General features: G+C 39.7%; 1 protein-coding gene and 1 non-coding gene across 4 annotated transcripts in view; both read right to left on the bottom strand.

Annotated features, from left to right (window-relative positions):
• Nucleotides 1–25,618, bottom strand: part of cntnap2a (contactin associated protein 2a) — a 316,253-nt gene that overhangs the window by 66,620 nt on the left and 224,015 nt on the right. The window lies entirely within an intron of this gene.
• On the bottom strand, nt 13,743–13,834 carry trnar-ucu. The gene is given in 2 exon segments: nt 13,743–13,778; nt 13,798–13,834. It is a non-coding gene; the product is annotated as a tRNA-Arg (tRNA).

Raw genomic sequence — 25,618 nt, 5'->3', positions numbered from 1 at the left:
CTCATCTCCTTCTCTGAATCTACCACTATTTATTAAACTTCATTCTGTTTCTTTCAGTCGCTCTATTTCTCTCTCGCATTTTCCATTTCCGTCTCTCTCTCTCTCTCTCTCTCTCTCTCTCTCTCTCTCTCTCTCTCTCTCTCCAGGAGGCTAAAACTCATTTTTATGTTTGGTCCTTCATCTCCCACTCCTGCACTACCTTGACTTGGTCTGGACAGAGTGTGCTTGTGTCAGTTAAACAACACTGAAAGGAGCATATGGTTCGTCTTTCTGAATTATTCTATAGCACATAAATCCAAATGTACTCAGAAATGTCTGTCACAATCGAAGGACATTACCATATTACAGAAAACATGTGTCCCAAAGAAAACAATCCCTGAAGAAAGCATGGCATTCTCTTCAAAAATTGTTCTTTTCTTCAAACACAATTTAAAATCCTTTCTCAAATGTTAGCCATAGCAGCAAAGAGATTAAATATGAAATAAAAACAAAATTAATTCAAAACAAACAAAACAAGTATTGCGTGCATGTAAGCATCTGGTAAATGGGCTACAACAAAAAAAGTTCAGTCCCTTGAGGCAGGTTTTAAGATGGATTATAGAAATGTGTCTTGAGTGCATCGAAGTTTTCTACAGGGAAAAGATAGCACAGGACAAGGCCCTACGAGATGATTTCTTACAAATACGGAGACTGAAGTGAGTGCTTATTGTTTTTTATGATGTGTGGAAAATCAGTCAACAATTTATCACAATTTCTTTTCTAAATAATGCATCTATATGATGACAGATGTGACTGAACATGATAGATATAAACAGCTTATTAAAACTCTATCTAGGGTAGACTCTATCCAGGTTATGGTCATATTTTACATCTTGAATACTCTGTGTCCTCATGTAAGGGCACTCAGCATGATTTATTGTGACAGTGATTTTTGATAGTCGTCCACAGGGGCCACATGTGTGACCTCATATACATTTATCTTATCATTTTATGTCCCTCAGAGCAGACACATTCTTATGAACACAGTAACTCATGTTCACAGACTTACTTCACACGTTTCCCTATAGATTTTGGAAGACCTTCCTGCATAAATCTGCATTATTAATAAGGAAAAACTGATACTGCTGAAACTGCTCTAACAGTTCATTCTTAAAGATACAGAGCTCATATTAATGCCACCCATGTATTATGTGCAGACAAGTAAATTCCCCATAAATATTTATTAGTGCATTAATGGACATAGTGAATGGCATTAGCAATAGGTTAATGTGATTATGTTTAATACGTCATGGTGATTAGGTTGGGACATTAAGCAGCAGAAGTGCCTCTTGTTTTAAAGGTATTCCATGCCTTCGTATTCTTATGCCACACTATAACCCTTACAAACACTTTAAAGTGTAAACTACCTGTAAACTGTTTACTCTTTAGATATTATTTTGCAATACCTGTAAATCGAACCACTGTAAACACATCACCAGACTGACTGTGTGTAATATGTAAAGCTACAGTTGTTGCTCACGTTAGTAGGTGTGGAAATGAAGCCCACATTTAGCGAGACACTTAGCATAAAGCCATTAACAGACCTTTCAACCAACAGCCACTCTGCTTAACTTAAAAGAATGAATTGAGTGCTTCACTTTTACCATAGTCATGAGTTGTGATGGATTTCTTAAAACACAGGCATTTATAGTCTGAAAATAACAGCATATTAAATTACAAACTTACATTGACAAACATTATTTACCCTTCAAAAATGCTTCACATGAAACATTAAGGCAGCTTTGTATAGCTATTACTTAATAGGTCATGTTGAATTTAGATAAAAACCTGAAGCATTTTGCAACAAATTGCCAATTTATTTTCAGAAGTGCATGACTCTAGTGGTATACTAAGTGTTGCTCACCTGCCCATCATTCGCTAATAACCTGTCCATGATGTCCTGGGGAACATGATGACCATATTAGTAATGAGGACGTGGCTGACAGGTGAGGCTGCACCTGGCGTCTGGAAGCTCATTACAGAGTCTTAATGGTGTGCTGTGTTCCATAATTAGGAAACTTTTCGGCTCTCTGTCCAATCTCCCTGTTTGGTTGCTGTGTTGGCTGGGGGCAGCACGAGTGCTTTGGTTTGGGTTGACAGCTCGAATGCTGTCTCACAGTGTCTGAGATCTGTGGAGCACTCATTGGATGTGCTAGTGGAAGGTCCTGCAGAAGTTTACATGAGGACACATACAGAATGATGATGGGGTATAAGAAAGACTGAGTTAGGAGCTGGGAGTTGGAAAGCTTGAAAATGTAGTTGAGTCCAAACGTGTAATGAGCACATTTGTGTATTTGCTGCGCTATATTTTCTCTTATATTTTGTGTTATGCTGACTGGCCTGGGACCAACTTCCACAAATAATGTAACTGCAGATGTGCAACGCCGTGTGTGTTTGTGTGTATAGTATTTATTACTGTATGTGCACGCCTGTTTTGGTCAAAGCTGGTATGTTTCCACTTGTTAATGAGAGCCAGAAATTTGTGTTTCCAAGTCCGGACCTCTAATTAGGGTTCCAAACGTTTCATGCTGGGTGATAAAGTTACTGAAGTTTGTGCAAAATGAATCTGCATTTGAGTTTCAAAGACTATGGACACCTTTGCAGGTGCTTTTTACATATACCCGTGTGTGAGTCAATGAGTGCCAGAAGCAATGGGATTCATTTATTCAGGTTTATTGGGTTTTTTTTTGGATTGACCATAAATATGACAAACAAAACAACTGATTAATTAGACCCACAGAGTGTATGTTTTTGCGACTTTGTTTACAATGAAGATAGACACCACTGCATAAAGTTTGGGTAATTCTAAAACACATCAACCCACCATTATGATTATTTTTGTATGCGAGGGAAGTCAGTAATGCACTGTATTAACTGTTATGCATGGTGATGGGTAGTCTGTATCTCATTAGAGTATAAAAGCATGTGTGTACATATTATGGTGTTATATTCATTTTTAAATCACTGGAAAGTAATATAGCAGGTATGAAGTGCAGTAAGTGCTTTGAGTATGGGGTAAGTGTGTACGTGTGTGTGTGAGATGCTGTGCCAGTTAATGAGGGCCAGTATGATTGAGCCGAAGTTTGCAGGTCCTGTCTCGCTGCAGAGGAGAGCAAATGATGAATACACTTCAATCATTTCAAGACAGGCCTTCATCATTTGTTGGAGCTGTCAGACAGTTATCAGGGCTCACTGTAGGCATCTGGAGAGGAGGCCTCGTCCATAATTGAAAATTGAGTTTAGAAATGTCACATGTATCCGTCCATCTAAATTTCAAGCCAGGAAATCCCCATTGGCACACAGCATGTAAAGGCCTGACAGTACCTATCAATCCAAACTTCAACATTTTAGTCAATAGAGACTATCGCCAGTGGGGGATTTGTTCATTTTTAACAAGGGGCATATTGGCTAGCTTCAGTATGAGAATATGCTGCGGGCAGACCTCAGTACTTTACTAATATATCTTTCTTTGAAAGAAACGTTCTTGCTTTACTGTTTTTACTAACTGTGTAACTCATTAAAAAATTAGCAGACAGGTGGCTGGTGTTATTTGGAGATACTCTCATTTGTGTTTTATTTAAAGTTGCTGCACCATCTTTCAGGCCCTGCAATTATTCATTGATAGCTACTTTTGAAACCAACAGATGATTTAACCTTTAAATCACTAGCTGAGTAACCTTTATATTCTTTGACGCAGGACAAGGCTGCCAATTTCACAGACACAGACCGAGCTTTATCAAAAACAAAAATAATCAAAATGCGACTATGTCTAGGGGTAATTGTTTGGTCTTCCCATATGTTTCTTTTCCAAAATCCACACTGAAATTACTCTCTAGTATATGTGTTCACCTTAGAGTATCTACATCCAAGGTCTAACTCCTCCGCAGTGGTTTCTAAGTGAGGAAAATAGAACGCTAATCTATTCTGGTGTAATCATGCTTTGACCTGGCTAATGGAGGCAGCATACCCCAGGGCAAGATGTAATCAGGAAGACAGTTAATAAAATGAACAAGACCGTTTTACTGATCTTACTAATGTCCCTGACCTTCCCCGAGGGACGACACTTACACACATGCAAGTTCAAACTTATACATACATGCATGTGCGATAATGCACATATACCAGACCTGATACCATATATCAGATGCGGTCTTATGACCATACAAATAGGCTGATGAATGTAAACACAAGGATAACAAGGTTGCAAACATCAATTCCACAACATAATAATTATCCTATGATCCCTCAACCCTCTCCTCATTATCACTAAATCTTTTCTTTAAGTTGGGGTGGATAAAAGGACTGATGAATAACCTTCCCACACAAAAACCTTCACAAGTTCACACTCCTAGTTCAGAGAGAGTTTCAAGGCATCATCTATTTCTGTATGTGTGTTTAGTTTACAGCTGGAGGGGGATTGTCTCTACCCGGGGTCACACATATCAACTCCAGGGAGCAGAGTCACGACTCCATAAACAGCTGTCAATCAAACACTGTAATGACTGACAGAACAAACGTTCACGTCACTTAGTACTGGGCTATATTTACATGAATAACACATTGCGCATAGAAGTATATGCAAGGATCTACATATAGGGCTGTGTATGAATGGAGACATGTACCTGCAAATGCAGACACACAAAAACATAAACAATCCTTCCTAACTAAAATAATCTTGAAAAAAAAACAACAACAATGGAGAACATGTCAAAAAGCTGTCAGTTTATGATCCCTCATGGAAGTTAGACTTAGTTAGGGCTGTCATGACTGCAGTATGTGCACTTATTAGTGCCTGGCAGCTCAGCTGTAACCTTGCACACCCATGCATGTTTCCAATTAACTACTCTTTTTTTCACCATCTAGTCTCTTTTTTCCTCGTCCGCTCACCCTCACTGTTGACTGTTTTTATTTCCAGTTACTATTGCACACCACATCTTTTCGTTGTTTCCCCACACTGCCTGACCACTTTTTAGTTGCTCATATAATAGATATCTTGTTCTTTTGGAGACACTATTTCACTGTGTAAACACAGACCACAACTCAAACTTCATCCTAAATAGCATAATAATAAAAATACCAAATACAAACCCTCAAGTTTCAAGGTGGATGTACACTCTGGTAAGTTCTTTTGACTGTTTTGACCATTTGAGAGGGGTGTTGAAACAAAAAGAAATCTGCCCTTTAGTTTAGTTACTGGCCTTGTACGTAGGCATGATGTAACACTGTATAAAAAGGCAATATTATAAATATTTTGTAAATAAAAATGACGCAACATACTTCCTGCTTGCTTCAACAAAGTGCTTCAACAGTACCAAGCATCCCTCATTCGTCCAGGAGTGTTCTATCATAGAAAAGGTTTCAGTCGTAGTCATCTGGACACTGTTTTCAGAATCAAGACGTTTCGGCTCCCATCCGGAAGTCATTCTCAATTGTGAAAAAATTGGACGGGAACTGGAAATTTAAGCTAATCTGAGTTGCATAAGCCCTGGGGCGTCAAGGAAGCCATTTTTGTGAAGAAAGAGAACCCCTCTTTGAACAGAAATGGTGGTCTGAGATTTAATCTGCCCAAAGTCTATCAGAGTGTATTATCACCTTGGTCACGCCTATCACATGCTAATCAGGCACTTAACAGTGATGAAGTAGATGCAGCCAGAGAACAATAGGCCTGATTACTGATCACTGGGCCATCTTGAAACTATTAGGTCAGTTTCAGGTGAAACTAGCTATTAACAGATACTCAGGCAGATTCCTTCCTGAGGGCAGGGTTTATGCAACTCAGATTAGCTTAAATTTCCAGTTCCCGTCCAATTTTTTCACAATTGAGAATGACTTCCGGATGGGAGCCGAAACGTCTTGATTCTGAAAACAGTGTCCAGATGACTACGACTGAAACCTTTTCTACGATAGTACCAAGCATGTTTTAAAAAAAAAAAAAAAAAGTGTGATCTTGTAGTTTGCCACTTATACACAGCTTCTGTTACTATACAGTAATTTAAATAAAGATGCCAGACAGAACTGCAGTGTTTACTGCAAACACAGTCCACTGCTGGTAGGTATTATGAAAAGACATGCATGACATACAGTACTGTCCCTGTGGCCATATGCTGAACTTAAGTGTAATGATAGACCCCCTTCACTCTCCAATCATGGTTTTATGATATTAGCAGTTTAGATACAACCCCAGCTCTACCCTTGCGTGGGATGTACGTCAGCCAGTTGGTGGATTACAGCAATGCATCAAGGTGCTTGCAGCAGAATGAAAATGTAATTCTCTGAGCGCTTGAGGGAAATATGAGATGAGGGGTCAGGAATGATCGCTTGTCGGAACATGATCGCTGGCTGCTAAAGGGAGGTTGTCCCGAAGCTGTGACATTCCCAAATGGCAAAGCTATAATTCCTGGAGGTCATTCCAGGGATATCATTCCCAAGAAGATTATGGCTGATGAGTGATAGACTACGTTCAGTGTGGAAGAGGTCTCCTTGGGGTATGGAAGCAACCTTGTCAGTGCAATATCACCTCCTGACATCTTTTAATCAAGGCATACATGCATGAATGCATATACGTAGACACAACCAAATTAATGAGATGAGATGGACACTGGGGCATGTTGACAGTGATAGATTTAAACACTATTGGCAGTGCTAATGGTTATTTAGTGTCTGTGTCTGTAAAAGCTGGTGGAAATGGAGAATATGGGGTTTATTTAAAAGAATTTGCTGTTATCCTTGAAACAGCCATATACACTGAGTAGATGATACCATGAACCTTCATCAGAGGTAAACAAAACGTTGTTTTAGATCAGTTAAGTATTATCAGGTTACCATTGAGACCCATTAGCCTCTGGACAAAACAAGTCACATTTACCTAAGTATACATACATCCTAAACTGAGGGGGAAAACTGGGTTCAAAATAATCTTAAAAACAAGGAAAAATGCCTCCAACACCTTCAAATTAAGGCACATATATTATTCAATGTCTAATGTGTTTAACATGTCATAGCATGAAATAACTATGGGTGAAATTTGGAATAGACAAATTCTGCATTGTGTTATAGAGGAGGGTTGCATCAAAAGGTTTTACTCAACATAAATATATGCAACCTTAGAGCTGAATTTCTATTACTACATCCATCTATGATGGACATTAGAGTACATTAGAGCTTTTTATAGAAACAAAATAAAACGCCTTCACTTGATAAATAAGAGTTGCAGTCTGCTGGCTTAGCTTGTGTAATAGAGGCAAGCACTATATTGGTGGGAAATGCCATTAATAAATATTGTAACACTATAAAATTTAAAAGCATTGCTTTGCTAAATGTATCATTTAAAGATCTGTATTATATATATATATATATATATATATATATAATATAATACAAGGAAAGTATTGTAGGGAGCAGTGTTCTTAGTAATAGTTTAAAATATTCCAATACAGTAGTAATTTATGATAACTGTTTAATATGACTGTCAGTCATTATTTTATTCAAACCTTATGTCCTGACCACCTAAGAGAAAACACAGCACTGGGATGTTACCACAAGTTCATTGCTATGACAAAGGCCATGGTGGATATGCAGTATGCATAAAGACACACATTTAAACACATGCACACTGAAGTAGAATGATAGAAAAATTAATTTACATACACTAGACAGATGAGTGTTTTGTGAGACACTGAACAGTGGCAAGCAAAGTTGATGGACTGCCATGACCTTCACGATTGTTGGCAGCAAACAGTAAACAGAAAGCATATCAGGAAGCGAGGGAGAGAGTGAGAGAGAGAAAGAGAGCATACAGTAATTGGACTGAGGGGTGATATAAGGAAAGAGAAATACTAATATTAAATCACAGTGGAGTGGTCTGGGAGCTGAATATGGCAGATTCCTAACTAACAAGGCACATCAACACACAACTGATGCTCCTTGTTGTTTTTATTCTTCCATTGAATTCTCATTGTATTTCCACTCTATGGCAACTTCTTTTATGTAACCTCCACACCAATAAGGCCTCATGAATTCAGCCGTATTGAGCTGAGTATGAGAAAGAATCCGAAACAGAGGTAGAAGAGAAGTAGAAGATTAAAGCTTATATGCCAATCCCTACTGTCTGTATGTGTTCCTCTCCTTCTCCCTCTTGAACTCTATATCTTCCTTTTCCCTTTGTTTCTCTGCCCGGTTACATAGGGAGCACAGTACTGGAGAGAAAGGCTAATGTACCTCAACGGGAAACACCAACCCAAGTGCACTTCTCTCTTTCCCTCATAGACTTGCTCTGTTTCCAGCTTCTCCTGCTCTTCTTTCTTTACTTCCCTATATGATTATATTTCTTACATCTTACACTTTACTTGTCCTTTTCTTTACGGCGCTGCATTTGTCTTTTTCCGTTTTCTCTCTCCTGCCTCCATTCTTTTCTCTCTTCCTCTGCAGTTCATCTGACAGAATGAAACATGACCTCTCACTTTGGCTGAAATCCCTGAAATATTTGTTGTTTTTGTAAGTGAATACACACATACACGTGCAGGCACAGACATGTGCATACACACACACACACACACACACTTGCACAAATCCCAAATGCTATTTCCAACTGCTGTAAAGCTGGAGGAAGACAGGGGCTTATTGAGATGAAGCATGGGGCCTTGGGGTGACAACGTGGGCATGATTGTCTGCTCTGCCAGCCTCCTCTTCCCTGAAACTCTACAGAAACTAAACCCCATCAGCGACCACAGCTAACCACCAAGGGAGAGAGAAAGAGGGAGCAGTATTTCAATTCTCTGCCTTTTGCAATTCATCACCACCCTCTAATGGCAAACTGTGCAGTTAAACTATCGCTCCCTGGAAGAAAAAACAGGGATTCTTCAATCAAACTGTCTAAAAAAGTAAGGTGCTGGTCAACCCAACTTATATCATTCTTGCAGAATGGCCTAAAATAGATCTGATGGCATTAAGAACATGCTATGCTTTATTGCTCAGACTGAATTAATGATGAGTGAAATCTGTGAAACCACTCAAATTCGGCACTGACAAATCATGCGGCTATGATTATTAAAATGTTGAAAGCCATTCAAACAGCTAGCTTTTAGAAAGAGCTAAATACTTTGTTTTGACATCAGTAAATGTTTCTCCAATCTTTTTATTCGTCATAAAATAATCTGAAATTCTAACATGAATACACTTGGCAGTTAGCAAGCAAGTGTCATTCGGTCAATTATGTCACTTTTAATGCAAAGTTTACATTGCTTGAGATGTCTTTGAGATGTTAGGCTAATGTCAAGTTGTCATAACAAACAATGTCAACTTTGCATTAAAAATGACATAATTGACCGAATGACACTTAATGACTTAGTCATTCTTCACCTTCATAAAGACTCCTTTATGTTCATGACAGGTGTCATGTCAGTCTTATGAACCCACTTTCAAATAAAGTGTTACTGTATAAATCAGTAAAATAGACATTATTTTTCAGTAAAAAAGACTGACACAGCAAAGTATCCCATTAGGCAAATTAGTTATTATTTTTTCAACACAAGAAGAGAGTTCCAAGATGCATCTTGCACAGCTTTGTCAAAATTGTTCCACCGATGTGGCAGTTTTAGCAGCGCCAAGTTAGAAAATGATCCCTTTAACTTGAGCGTACCCATGGCACCTCTCACAGTGTATTTCTTGATATTGAAAGATCTGTGGCGACTGAAATATCTCCTGAGATATTCTGCTGGATGAGGGCCATCTGATGTGTAGGACAAAAAAGAACTTGAGGAGTTGCGTAAAGCAATGAGTTTTAAGAAAATCTTAAAAACCTTATTTAATTTGGATAGCTTTAGCTCCTTAATGAGGCAATTTTACAAATAAAAGAATACATACAGAAACAGGCAGCGATAAAGTGGAGAAAAGGGAGAAGAGAGAGGAGAAAGCTTGATGTTGAATGACACACAGAAACAGAGATGGGCAGGTGGAAATCGGAACATTTTGAAGTGCAGATACAGCAAGGCTGAACAACAAAGCAAATTCCACTGTTGGTGTTCGCAAGGGTCATGCTACGTTATGTGATCCTGTTAGCTTGCCTGAGTTATTGTACTGAAAGCATTGTGGGGCGACAAGCACTGAAGAGGCAGTAGGCTTCTTAGAGCCACAGGGATAGAAGGCTAAATGACAGATGATACACAGATTTAAACACCACAGGATGGCCCAAGGCAAGCTGGGAGCCACAGACAAGTACCCTTATGCGGTAACACAGACACTGTGAGCGCATACTCAAACAGACAAACTCTGACGGACTCGTATATTAGGCATGCACACATGCTGCCGTACAAGCACACACACTCAGACACACTTGCTGTGTCTCATTTCAGGGGCTGCTTCCTTTGAAATCTGAATTTCAAGAACATATGCATCATAATGGGAAGACAAGGCTGCAGCATTCTAAAGGCTCCTCCATATGTGGCCTTATTTTACCCAAATTTGGAGCCAGTGTATCCTTTCTGTGCCTTGGTTTCTGACTCTACAAGTTGACAAAGACTGCTAAAATGCACCATTAGTTCTGGTCTTTATGAGAAACTCACAATGAAGCTATGGTGAAGCATCTATGAAGAGGTGCAGGTTCATCCTACTAGTTTGAGTCCTCTGAAGGCCACACCATCATACATCATGTCCTTTGAAGGAGTTGGCCCCTAAAATGTGACTCTGCTAACATCCTATCTACATTTGCACGCACAGAGGTGCCTCGATATCATGCTGTGAATATAATCTCAGTTTACAGCCCACCACATGGTAGGAGTCTTCCAGTGCGCCCTGAAAATGGATTATGATAATTCCATAACTGCCTTCGAAGGAGCAGTCAGAAGGAGTTGTGCGGAAACATCAGTAGCCTCCCTGAAAACTCCTGCAGAGGTGCACAGCAGGAGACATCAGTGGAGGGATCCACTAACACATACATCTGTACAACCTTTCATGTTCTTCTCCTTCTTTTTCCTGTTCTGTATTTTATTTAATGTCTATTCTTTCTTCCCTCCATTCTCACCATCTATTCCTTCATTGTTTTCCACTGCTTCTGTCTTTATAAACGCATACGCACGCAGCCACAACACCTTTTGAAATGGGTGAAAGCTTTGTGACAACATCAAGTCCTATTGTGCCGCCTATTGTAAGTGCGCAACGTTGCTGACAACAAGGACAATAAAAAACCCATGGCTTCACATTGAGGCAGAACGGATGGAGAGCGACATGGCATCTCAGAGTCTCTGGCTGTAATATTTCTCAGTGTTGTGATGGTGTGCTATTTTCCACTCCACAAGGCACAAAAACCACCATGTACTAAACAATACACTCTCTCAGTGAGAAGTTGAAGGTCCCTACTCGAATTACAATAAAACTGAAAGTGAAAGCATATAAAGAAAATACCATTTTCCTCTGCAGCTGTGAAGAGCTGCTGTTGTGCAAAGAAAGAGGGCCAATAGTATGGCAATGGCAGAGACAATGAAGCAATGAGACACAAATGGAGAGGCAATAATTTTAGTGCGTCTAAAGGGAAACAGAGTAGAAATAAATGAGCAAACTAGGAATCATCTTTTTTTGGAAACATCTTACAATTTATGTTTTACAATTATAGTCAAAAATAGTTTGGTCAAAGTGTGTACTGACGACAGTTCAAGAGTTGAGACAACATAACCTCAACTCTAAAATGAAATAGCACATATTGCTTTCTTAACACTGACACCATTCCACATCCTCAAGATTAACTCAAACCCTGAGACTCTAGCCTTATTAGTGACAGACACTTGAATGCTGATACTTAACTACTGTATTTCAATAAAGTGCAACAAAAAAAACTCAAGCTTATTATTTGCAAACTGGGCAGATATCGAGGATATTTTCCTACTAACTACTGCTTTAAAGTCAGTGGATTTGTTCTTGACAATACATTGGTGATTGATGTGATTTCCTGATTATTCAGCGGCTGCAGCAACTTCAACAGCAGCATCATCTGCTGCTGTGGGACTGACGGAGGCTGGGAACTGTGAGACTCTACAGCATATGGGTGTGTTTTGCATAAAGAGATGAGGTCACTGCAGGAGGCCTTTTAATTTGTGAGCATGACCACATTTGCCGGGATTAAGCCCCCTGAATTGCTCATTTTGTGTTCTCTACTATTTGCTTGTTGAACACATTTATGGTTATGAGTTCAGCACCTCTGTAGTCTGACTTAGGTTTATCCTCTGAGGAAGTAATTTGGACATCAGGCGCTAAGCACCCTGATTGGAGTCACAATTTATGAACTGAACTGCTGTCTTGGGTTGACACGGACCTATGTCAGTAAAGGAGTGCTTACAAATGACATCAAACTCTTTGCTCCTGTAATTGGATAGGATTAGTCTGGGCTGAGAAAAGCAGCCCTAAACATGGCTGAGCCACAGACGCAATTTGCATAATTCAAAACCACAGGGGTTTGTAACAAGTGAGTATGAAAAAAGAAAAACAAAAGGGAGGGATTTAGTTATCTTGGGTCCAGGTAATCAACAAGACAGAGATGAGAACTTGATGTCACGGTCAGAGAGATTTGGCCATGCTAATTTATACTCCAGAGAAAAAGTGCAGATTTCATTAAAGAAATAGCATCTCACAATTAAGGAACGGATATTGTGGAGCAGGGGGTGGTGGTCAGTGTGTCTCTTGAATAGAACAAGATACATGGAGAATACTTGCTTGCCAGGCAGAGGAGCTTTCTAGCTGTTCAGCTGAGAGAATCAGTTAGTTCAACCTTTTAGTGCCATTTCCCCCCCCCTTTTTTTGTCTTTCTAGCCACCGTTTCTCTTCTTCCACAAACAAAACACCAGTGCAAAGCAAAACAACACTTTACAGAGCCAGCTGAACTTTTTTACCAAATATATTTTCAATGTATATTTTCACATAACTGTTAAGACAGATTCAAATAGTTGTGAAAGTGTAGCCTAGTTTTTAAAACATCTTTCCATGATGTTGTCTGAATTACAAATAGAGGCTGAGGTTATTTCTTCTGATGTAGAAGCAGAATGTACATACATGCCAGAGGTCAGCTGGCCTTCAGATGTAGTCTCTGCGGAGTGTTCAAGTGGAGCTTGAACTCCACTTGAACATAAGGAGATACATAAGGAAATGCAAAGCATTTGATCAGTCAATCTTTGAGCGCTCAAGGTCTTTGAGGTTAGCTCTGTGCATCAGAATCAGAATCAGAATCAGAAATACTTTATTGATCCCCGTAGGGAAACTCTTTGTTCCAGTAGCTCTTCTTTACGTCAGTGCACACAGGAGAAAACGATATTATACACTATAAACAGGTCAGAAATAAATTAAGTAACATGTTGGTATAAGTATAAGATAAACTAAGTGTCGAGTACCAAGTGGGTTTACTGGTAGATGGTGAAGTACAGTATAAATACAATGTCACTAATTATGTAATAAATAATAGAGGTGCATGTACTGTCGAGAGTAATTGAGGTATATCCGTAACAGTAATAAGAAAAACTAACAAGGGAAAACTAATATTGCACTTGAGTAGTAAACAGAATATTGCACAATTATTATTAAGATGTAATGCTCAATGTCCAGTTTAGTGACCTAGGGTCAAACAGACTAATCCTTAGAGGGAGGAGTTAAATAGTTTGATGGCCACAGGCAGGAATGACTTCCTGTGGCGCTCTGTGGTGCTCTTTGGTGGGATAAAAAAAGTCCGACTCTGGTGGGACTCGAACCCACAACCTTTGAATCACTTCACAAGTGCTTGACTAGAAGTCCAATGCGCTATCCATTGCGCCACAGAGCCAGTCATCAGGATCCTGCTGATCTTCTAAAACAACCTCTATAAACGACATAAGCAGATGTACTATCATCACAAATCTGTTACCATGAACATTCCAAGTATGATATCTTCAAATACACCCGAACTATAATCAAATGATGTGAATTCACTTTACATTTAGAATGGCCAATTTCTATACCGCGACAACCCAACCTATGACTGTGAAATCCATTATCTGTGCTAAGATGAACTCAGCAACATCTGAAATCAAAAAAACATTTTTCTATCCATTGCCCACATGATAACACATAAGTCATTCAGTGTCTTAATCATCTTTCACCTAAGCTTACTATTGCGAGTTTGTTGCGGTGGCCAAGTCAAGGTTGAGGGAAAAGTGTGTAAGGAGAGGAGCACCCACTGCAATGCATCACTTTGGGACGAAGAGAATGAAAACCTAAATTGAAAATGGCTCCCACCTTTGTCGGGTCACTGATCTGTGTGTGTGTGTTCATGTCTGTTTGTGTGTGTGTTAGAGCAAGAGAGAGAGAGAGAAAGACAGAACAGAGTGAAACTACATGTAGAGGACTTTCAGTGGAGCAATGGACTGCAGCATGAAAGGCAGGTTGAAATCTTGGAATCCTTAGACATATAAATTGCCTTTCACGGTGCTACACAAATCAAAAAGGACTATGCAAGGGTGGCCTTTCTCTCCCTCTCTTTCTTCTGTCTCTCTACCACTCAACCTTTTTTCTCAGATATGCCTAAAAAAATACATTAGCCCTTCAACTCTCCTGTTTCTTCTCTTCCCTCGGTGCTGGTGTGACTGTGTGTGCCTGTATTTTGCCTTCTGACAAAAGCTGCTTTCGAGAAGTCAAGCCTGCTCCCTCTCAACACCTGTATTTCCGCTAACATTGTGATCCATCACGCTGTGCTTCACTGGACACCCAAGCCCCCACCCCCTTCCCCCAACACCATGATCCCCTGCTCTCATCCTCACCTCCACCCTTCAAGCTGCCTGTCTGACCCAGCTCCATCCTTTTCTTCCTCCTCCCTCTCAACTTCCTCACCTCATCACGCTCTCGTTTCCCCGCTCTGTGTGCCACCCTCCCTCGATCCCACCCATCTGCGTTCTATTTCCTCCTCCATCCCTCCAAATCTCCCTTACTCCCTGTCACCCCTCTCCCTCCCCTTTCCCTCGTCAAGTGTTTATCTCACTGCCTGCGCTCCAGTCATCCAGGCACTCAGGGGAGAGACAGAGGGCTCTCTCCTGGGTCGGTGACCCTTGTCAGGGGGACAAACTGCCCACTGCTGCTTGCCTACACAGCTGGAAAATTAAGGACTTGTGGGGGTGAGAAGGTTCAGCGTGTCTGTGTGTGTGTGTGTGTGTGTGTGTTCATGTATGTGTGTGATAGAGAGCGAGAGAGGCACTCATAGATCAGTTTGTGTGTGGGAAAGAAATAGGTACAGACAGATCGGTGAATGGGTGTGAGAGTAACAGTTTGTGCAGTTATTGTTCGTGTGCTGATATGTGTGTGTGTGTGTGCGTGTGTGAGATCAGGTTAAACAGTCTTGTTTAGAGAGGAAACATGCTGCAGATGGTTGTGGGTGTCCAGCTGTTACCCCGTCTAATGGTTTAATGAGTATCACAGCATCCATCTACTCCACTATCGCCTCCTCTTTTTGTCTCTCTCTCCCTCTCTCTTCCACATTATTAGCCTGTTGGCACATAACCACACAACTATTTAGTGAACAGAGTAAACAGCACAAAAAACATTAAAACACTCCATTTTTGTTCCAGTCCTTGCATTTACAGTTAATGCCAAATATCAACTGCTGTTTGTTTTCTATGAAGGTATAACCTACAAAGCTAAACCCCAGGTTCTGTTAATAAAAAACCTGATGGTAATCCAAATCACTTGCCCTTTGGGACAGCAGAAAACACTAAAGAGAGGCGAGATACTTTACTTGCGAGATTTTTTCTCATGGGGCTTTGACAAAATGCCTTCCTTGGTGTGGTTAAATTTAATTACAGTAGAAAAAACTCATGAACTTCAGCAAGCGTTCCAAAACCATCCAAAGCCAAACCGTGTATGAGTTTTAAAAGACTGAAACGTGAGCCATTCAATGCACATTTTTTCCTGAAAGCATTTGAAAATGACATGAATAACACTCCTTCTATTGGGTTTATGAAAAAGATGCAAAAAAGAATGCAAACGCAAATTGACAGGAGGACAGGATCACAGATTTTTTAACTTGACTTTAATGACGAGCCTGCTTTTGGGTCTGTGGTGGTAATGGGCGCAGAAACTCTAGCTCAGAAACTGCTCTTTTGTGTACACTGTAGTCTTTTGTCAAGTGAATGGACTTAGAGGGGTTTGGGTATTTCTTATTCATGTCATCCAGAATGGTCATCCTATCCCAAATGATCATGTTCAAGTTACATTTTAAGCCAGTCTGGATGTGTCTGTATTGACCAGGTGCAACATTTCCTTTTGCAAAACACAACTACATGCTTGTTACCTGAAAGGGTATCTGTGAAGTTCCTGCTGAGCTTTTTCATTCAGTCCAAGACCATGTCTTGCCATATGGGCACAAAGTACTGTACCTTGTCTGTTTATCTACCTACAGGACTGGGTTACTGCTTTTTCTTGATCCAATTCTTTTTCTATCATCTTCAGCCTGGAACCCCAATGTGTTTGTAACTGTGATGAGCTTCTGTTGAGACAGCTCTCTGTCGGAGGTATCCAAATCCCTAAATTTCTTCCAACTGAGGGAAAATGCATCGACTACTTTCTTACAGCCAGAGATGATACAATAAAAATGAGGGTTCTAAACAAATATAAAAAAAGAAAATCAAAAAACATAATTATATATTACTAGCGAAATATCACAAATAATAATAATAATCATATACCTGAATGACATCAATATTATATTATACTGTATAAGACCTGTATCCATAACATGGTTTTGATTCATTCTGTTTAGCACTGGATCATTTTACAACAGTATAGGGACATGGGGACTCTGCTGGACACAACTTTACAACAGATAGTTCTGGACAACTATGTAAGCAACGTATCATACAGGTGTTAAACAAGTTTACAGTTTAATCATATTATTGAAAAAAAAAAAACCGATTCCTTCTACAAAGCCAACAAAAGCAATGGTCAACTGATAAGGATGGCAATATTCTATATTTTTTCTTATTGCCAACAAAGGACTGAGGCCTGTTTTCTGCAGTGAATTTGGTGCACTAGTATGTGCTGGATGATGTATGTGGGATCATCTCAAAATTATCTACAATGCCCAGGTTCATAATGAAGGAACATATCACCCAGTGCAACGGTTTGGCTCATTGATGTGTTTTTAATAGTTTTTGGACAACAATGGAGCTCTACAGGGCAGATGAATAAGCTAAATCAGGCTTTGGCCTGGTGATACTTGTTAGTAGGACCAGTTTGTCTTTGGTTAAAGTCTTTGTTTACAATAAGAAAGAATATCACCATACTTATCCCCAACGCATCTTGTAAATGTACGAACCGGTTTAAATTCTTCCTACTGTACTTAGCAAAGTAGTAGTGTGGCGCAGGCAGTTTTATAATGAAATGCACAGGGCCACACTTCATTCTTCCAGTATACTTTAAGAGATATCGACTGATTTTAACTCTAGGTTTTGTTTTTGCTGTGCTTTTTGCAAACACTTTATTTTCACAATTATTGGTGGTACTGAATAAACATCTTTGCACAGAAGTTTATTACTATTATAACCATAGTATTTTGTGTCCCTCTTGGCTCACTCTCTCAAAGTATGAGATTCATTAAGGGGCCTACTCCTATGACTCAGATATTAGACTATTCCAAGTTGATGACAAAGCTGTCATTTGTTGATACCCAGGAGGATGTCATATGCACCAGCACTCAGGAATCAAAGGCTGTGTGTACAAACACGCAGTATGACACATGAGCAATATGCACACAAAAACACACAGACAATTGGAGCTGAGTAATTACAAGAGAATGTCACATGGTACACCAACATTCGATAAGACAAACATCATGAATATTTATTAGTTTGTTTATTCTCCCTCTGTGAGAAACAAGACAAAAAACGTTCCACAGAGATGTGTCATCGGCACAAAATAACACACTGTGACACAGACACACACACTGACATTTACTGACATCGATATAAACTCACTGATATTAACGGAGTGCCATACACAGACATTAAGTTTATGACAAACAGAACCACTCACATGCACGCCCACACAGAATCGCTATTAAACAGTGGCACAAGATACACATGATAGCAGACAGGTACACACTGACAGACACATACAGCTGGAAAACTCTGTATCCAACTTTGTCTCTCTAACTTTTCCTGGGTTAGTTTTAAAACCCCTCAAGGTCAAGTCGGTTAATCAACTTTCCTCCCTGTGTTGCTTCATTAGCACCACTGAGTGATATTTCCTCTGTTTTTCTCCTGTTGTTTTTCCAATTGGTCTAATCTCTATATGCCCCAATATCCCGCTGTAATCCGAGAGCTGTGTTAAAACTGCCTCCAGTGATCGGCGCATACACACTCACAGACGCCAATAAACCATGCGCTTGCTGATGCAGACACTCTGCTGCATGTATAAACACTAATGACACTGGAAATACCATGGTTCATATTATATATGAGTGCGTGAGTGTGTGTGTGTGTAGGGGGGTGGGTGGGGTGTGTGTGTGTGTGTGGGGGGGTGGTATGTATATGCAAATGGATAAGAGCATGTCTTCATAATCTAGCGGGATCCTCTTGCTTCTGTGATCAATGCAACCGCTATGTTTGATGATCAGTTTGTGGTCATACGCTACAGCTCGTCGTGCATCCGTTGTCCCTGGCAACCTTGGGGGAGGACAAATGAAGAGCCGAGGATTGCCTTAGAAAGCTTCATAATTGAGATCAACCCCTCAGCTCGTCACAAATGAGAAGACAATATTATAATTACTCCTCAAGCGAGCGGTTTCTATTTTTCCATTTGCCTTTTATCTTTCCGCTAGGCAGCGGCCATATGGTGTGTTGTTTATGTGTATGTGGTTGTTTGGGTATGCTGGTGTGTGTGTATGTGTGTGCATGTGAGAGGGAGCAAGCACAGCTCAAAATCCCATTAAGGGGGATATGTATGGGTTTGCTGCGTTATTCAAGGCTTTCTGGGACATTAGCACCGACATATCTTTCAATGTCAGAGCAAGCAGCAAAAAACAAACTAATCTGCTTCTCCTTCTACCCTCATTCCTCTCTCTCTTTTACCTCTTTTACTTACGTTTTCTTCTCTCTGTCACTCTACATCAATTTCTGTCATACACGCCCCCTTCTAGCTATTTCTTCCCTCTTCTCATTGCTATGCTACTGCAAGATGCAACATTTTCCTTCGTCCTTATGTCTGTCCTTGTCTTCTCTTCACTCAGTGAAAGCCTGAATTGATAAGCTCTGTGTATTTGGAGTGTTTTTTGGAGTTGGACACAGGTCTCAGTTGTGCTCAATGTTATGCTGTCAATCTCTGAACTTTGCAAATACAGTGGGAAAAAATGAAGCTGTTTATGGATCAACTTTCCTCCACTATCTTATATACTCAACAGGAGCAATCAAATCCCAAACAACACAGACAAACCCAAAAAACTCAAAACCAAAACAAAACAAAAACGCGTGAACATGTCTCAGAAAGAAGTACACAATGGATTAAGCCCTCATGATATGTGTAAACTAAAATCCAGGTGCTTGCTTTGTTCTCAGTTGGTAAGTTCAAAAACAACAAAAACATGCAAACACACAGATATACACACTAAAAATAAAACCACACACAAACTGAATGTTGCAACAGCTGTCTGTATCAAAGGTGCAGTATGCTGAGTTTGGGAGATTAGAGTAAATGGTACGTTTTTTCTCGATTCTAACCTGATTTCAGTACTTCACCACAGTTGCAAAATATAATAGGGTTTCTGTATACACACACATTACCTACATACATTAAATGCATGCTAGAAAAAAAACTGGATGAATGAAAGTAACAATAATAAGTCTTATTCTTATAATTGTGGTCATTCCGACTAATAGGTATGGCTATGGCTGGATGCCCCCCTTGTGTCCTGGATTGTGGACTACCCAACTGGCAGACCACAGCATGTGCGCCTGCAGCACTGTGTGTCGGACAGCGTGGTCAGCAACACTGGGGCCCCTCAGGGGACTGTCCTCTCTCCCTTCCTCTTCACCATCTACACCACGGACTTCAGCTACCACACAGAGTCCTGCCACCTTCAGAAGTTTTCTGATGACTCTGCTGTGGTGGGATGTATCAGCGGTGGTGATGAGTCTGAGTACAGCGCTGTGGTGGGTAACTTTGTTTCATGGTGTGAGCAGAACCATCTGCAGCTCAATGCCACAAAGTCTAAGGAGCTGATTGTGGATCTACGGAGGGCCAAGGCACCAGTGACCCCGGTTTCCATCCAGGGGGTCAGTGTGGACATTGTAGAGGATTACAAGTACTTGGGAGTACACATGGACAATAAACTGGACTGGGCTAAGAACACTCAAGCGCTTTACAGGAAAGGCCAGAGCCGCCTCTATTTTCTGAGGAGGCTGAGGTCCTTCAACATCTGATCTGTAAGGCCTGTGACATTGTGGGGGTGGAGCTGCACTCTCTGTCGGTGGTGTCAGAGAGGAGGATGCTGGCCAAACTACATGCCATCTTGGACAGCGTCTCCCACCCACTCCATGACGTGCTGGTCAAACAAAGGAGTACCTTCAGCGGAAGACTCTTCCCCCCAAAAAGCACCACAGAGTGCCACAGAAAGTCATTCCTGCCTTTGGCCATCAAACTCTTTAACTCCTCCCTCTCAGTGTTAGTCTGTATGACCCTAGGTCATTAAACTAAACATTGATCATTACATCTCTGCAATACTTGAAATAATTGTGCAATATCCTGTGTTAATACTCTGGTGCAATATTCTAGTTTTTCCTATTTATTGATAATTTATTCATACCTCTATTACTGCTGTGCAATATTCACCGTCTCATAATAATCTTAATAAGCTACACTTACCTTGACAGTGCATGCACTACTACTTATTACTTATGTTATTACATTGTATTATTACACCGTATTATCATTATCAAGTGGTAAACCCACTTTGTACTTCACACTTATTTTATTTTAAACTTATACCCACTTGGTACTTAATATATTTTCTGACCTGTATTATAGTGTATTGTATTATATTTTTTGCTAGTACTTTCCTGTGTGCACTGACGTAAAGGTGAGCTGCTGTAACAAAGAGTTTCCCTTTGGGGATCAATAAAGTATTTCTGATTCTGATTATGCATAGAAAGTCAGACTCAAGCAAAACAATGTACAGTATATTGGGGCAAGCTGTGCAAGGCTCCTAAAGCTTTCCAAATAAACCAAAATTGTATATAAATCATTTCGAACTCTTGTCTCTGAGCTGACCGGAAGTAAACACAGAAGGTAGACCCCTGGATATTCTTGCTAATTGCGAGGCAACCAGTGCTCAGTGTATGAATGGTGACGACAAAATTCAGATTCATTCAACACTGACTAAAAGGAACATTTTTGTTAGAAACAACACAACAGTATGTATCCCAAAAATGTCTCTGTTTCTGCATAACTTGTAAAGTATTGCTTATTTTGAAAAGTAAGCTAGTGGGTAATGGGAGATTAAATTTCACTGCGAAGCACATGAACATGCTTTCTCACCCGAAAGAAGACAAACCTGGCTACGTCATTTTAACGTATGAGATTTAATGAGTTAATGAGATTTCCTTGCTAACAACTTTGTCTTATCTTAAAGGTCAGGTCATGGACGTATAATGAGAACTGGATATGGCACCGCCGCTCAGCCTTGCAGCCATTTTTTCCAGTGGCCACTCGCGGTATTGCAACAAAAATCCCAAAAAGCATTTTCCCCATAGGCCACCATTATAAAAGAGACATCTATAAAACTGCTGACAGGACACCTCAAACTATAAACAAGGTCAATAATGACTGATGGATTTTTGATCCATGGAGGTTTTATATTTGTAAAACTTTCCTTGAGCTGAGAAAAATGATTTAAAAATCTGCAACGTCATCAAAGTGGGAACCGCGGGAGAAACACTGCTGCGCATATTCAGTGGACCACATACCCCGGAAGTAAACCCGGAAGCTAGAAAACTTTTTTGGAGTTTGCGCCAGGCAAGCAATTATCCTGGAATAAATAGGCATCATTTTGGGGTCCGGGCATCAAGTTTTAATAATACATAATGGGGCAGGTCGGTGGTTGTAGTGACTCAGCACATTGTTTGATTAAAAAAAAGATCTGGGGCAGACACATATGACCTTGTGCATATTTTATCCACTTAATAGGTAACTGTGATATTGAAAAACTCAGTGTATTCCTTTGAGTAACACACTGAATCCTTAGAGACATGAAAATGAGAATTTCCCAAAGGAGATCAATAAGCTATCAGGTTCATTTTATCATCACTCAGTATGCTTTCATCAGAAATCTCGCCCACTCGAATGCTAACCATGCAGAGCTTTTTCTCTAAGGAGAACTCAGTTTAATGTTGCTGTCTAACAACAATCTCTACCCAGTAAAATCATGAGCATGGAGATCCACAAGGGACAAACTCACACTGATAATAACCAATACACACAAACACACATACGTGCGAACACACACACACAAACACACACACACACTCCTTCCCATATGTATTGGCATTGAACGAAATGAATACATTAAAATGCTCAATACGTTTGGTCCATCAGCCAGAGTGCCTTATGAAACACACACACACACACACGCCATCAGCAACACACACATCACTTTATTTTATACTGGACTGGCAGTTCGTCTTTAGAAACATGAAGCTAGAGCAACAATACATGTTATTTAGATTTGTTGGAAGCTCACATAGCATTAATGTGTATATGTGTTGTATTTGTGTGTGGTGCCTTTGTATATGTTGTGCCTAGGGCCCAGCCTTCAGCACTGAGCATTTCAGAGAGTAGATGAGATAAAAAAGAAGAAATGTACAGAGCCCCCTAAAGGTCACGGCAAGAATTTGTTTGAGGACTTCTTTTGTGCTCCCTCGCAATATGTTTTGAGTTACCTCGCAATAAATTTTGTGTTCTCTCGCAATACTTTTCTTCTTCCATTCCGTCTGAGCCATATGTCTATTTGGAATGGAAAGTATGTGGAAATTCTCAAGTTATTGCATTTAGCATTGTTTATGGACACCTCACCTTATATGATGTCAAGTACTACAGAGCATTATCAAACTTCTGGGTAGGAGCTGTTTGTATAAGGAACATCAATTATTGCTCCACATGTAGAACAACCAAAACCTATTTCAGCATAGAAGGTTACTTTAATTTGTTTTGTGCAAAGAACAGAGGACCCTGTGAAAGCTTTCCAACTTGGTCTGCATTCCTGATGTATCTCTGCAAGTGGTTCAATGCTGTCTGCTCTTTCTGCAACAGAACCACAGACTCTGTTTGCAGCATTTCAGTCACCTTCTAGTTTGTTGCTTTTTTTGACTCCTACAAATATAGCACATGAACTTTAAGAGGTGGATTCAACTGCACATCTGTAATTCTGCCGTCTCCTTTTCCTCAGTGAAACCCTCTGGGGTAAAGTACAGCGCAGAGTACAGTAACCGTTCACGAATGAAACTGACAGCATCCTGCAGATTACCGTACTGCTTTCTTCTGGAGAGACCTCTTGATCTAAGAATTTGTTTAAGTTTACTAATTACATAACCATGTATGCCTATTGAGCTGTAGTACTATATCAGCATACTTAATGTCAAGTTCAAAGTAAAATTCAATGACCTGATATACTGTTGCTCTGCGCTGGGAGCACCTGAGCAGAAACAGACATATGGCTCAGAAGGAATGGAAGAAGAAAAGTATTGCAAGGTAACGCAAAAGTATTGCAAGAGAATGTAAAACATATTGCAAAGGAATTCAAAAGTAGTCCTCAAAAACATTCTCACCATGACCTTTAGGGGGCTTTAGAGAAATGTAAGGAAGATGGAGAAGAAAATAGATAACAGGGAGAAAAGAAAAGAGATAAGGCATGCTTTGTGTGGATGTTGCATTGTGTGATTATACTTATTTTTGTGCTTGTGGCTTCGTGTTTTTAAGATATCTCTGTATTATTGGTATGTGGTTTTGAACAATATGTGGGTTTCTGTGAGTTGAGAGACATAATGGGCAGGAGTGCACAGCATTTACTTTGTTCCTCTTTCTAGAAAGATCCTTATTTTCTGGGAATTTCTTCTCTTTTTATAGCTGCAGCTTTGTGCAGCTTATACTAAAATATGAAGTGAAAAACACACTGGCAGTGGCAGTAACCAAACCATTAGCAAAGTGTTAACAGTACTATGTGCTGAGTGCTGACTTTCGCGTATAGATAATGGACTCCCTTGTAGGCTCTTTATATTGACTGATGTCTTTGGCTGAAAATAGCAGGAAACAATAGTCTACATGGGCTGTTCGAACTTGCTCTGCAACAAAAGTGTCATCAGAAATGTAATGTGCTGCATATTAAAACAGCAATATCTTTTTAGACTTTATTAATTATTAAGCACTTTTAATTGCATGTTAAAGCTCCTATGTACATCCTATAAGTTCAACACTCAGGATAAACAGAGATTTAGAAATTATCCTCACTTCTGTAATTTGAGCAACTGTTATAGAAATGTGTGAGTAGAAGCCCGGTATTGCTCCAACTATTATAGCTGTAACACCAATGACACAAAAACTACAAATAAGTTGAAGGGTAAGATGATAATAAATTTAATCAGGTGACAGTGTTAATTATGTTCCTAGCCTTTTCATGTTTTATGGATTTACTAGTAAAAGTTAATTAAGGACTTACATTATAAAGGATACTTAAAATTAGAAAAGCGACTGTTAAAAACTTTCTTTGGCAATGAAGAGACTCATGTATGTTCACCTTGGATACTTAGAGCATTTTCCAAACATAACTGAGTTATTTTTGTTATTTTGACAGGTGATGCAGATTTTCTGTATCCGTGAATCTATATACTGCCTGTCTTTTCCTTAAAAGTGCTCCATTTTTATTGACAGTGTTTGATTTGTAGCTCTAATTATGTGCACCTGACACTACTTACCTAAAAGATGAGCCCACACACTGAAGAAGATATTAGCCTAAGCATTTGTGCTTGTTATTCTTCTGCATTACATACCAATAAATATACAGCAAATGAGAACTTCAAAAGACTACTTTTATCTTTGAATGAGAACCAGTTTAGCTCTAGCAAAACGTGACCAAGAGCAGCCCATACCATTTGATCTTTGGCTGTGCCAGAGCACTAATTTCAGCTTCTAGCAGCTGCAGGTACATCAGACAGCTTCCTCTCGAGTGAAAAACTATGAAAAATATAATGTGTAAACTACTTTTAAGGAAAGCACAACACCTTTCTTCCAACATTTTACATTATTTCTAGGTTAGTAAGACTCTTGTATGGCTGGACACTAATCCATTCAGTTCCATTTCCCAGGTGTTGAAACACTGGTAGTGCTGGGTTCAAAATCTGTTTAGAAATGACAGTAAAATTGTATTTTAGTCTGCACTAGAGGGAATAAGCCAAAATGTGTTCTCACTTGATACATTTTGTATCAGGAAAAGTGACCCTGCTTGCACTAAAATAAGGGTTTTGTTAATTAATTCAGGTGATTCAAACAAATGTATGTAGATTTTAACAATTAAACTTTGTTCTTCTGCTCAGATAAA

This window comes from Siniperca chuatsi, linkage group LG19 (assembly GCF_020085105.1).
Source record: "Siniperca chuatsi isolate FFG_IHB_CAS linkage group LG19, ASM2008510v1, whole genome shotgun sequence".
Lineage (NCBI taxonomy): Eukaryota > Metazoa > Chordata > Actinopteri > Centrarchiformes > Sinipercidae > Siniperca > Siniperca chuatsi.
This window is presented reverse-complemented; position numbering and strand designations above follow the sequence as displayed.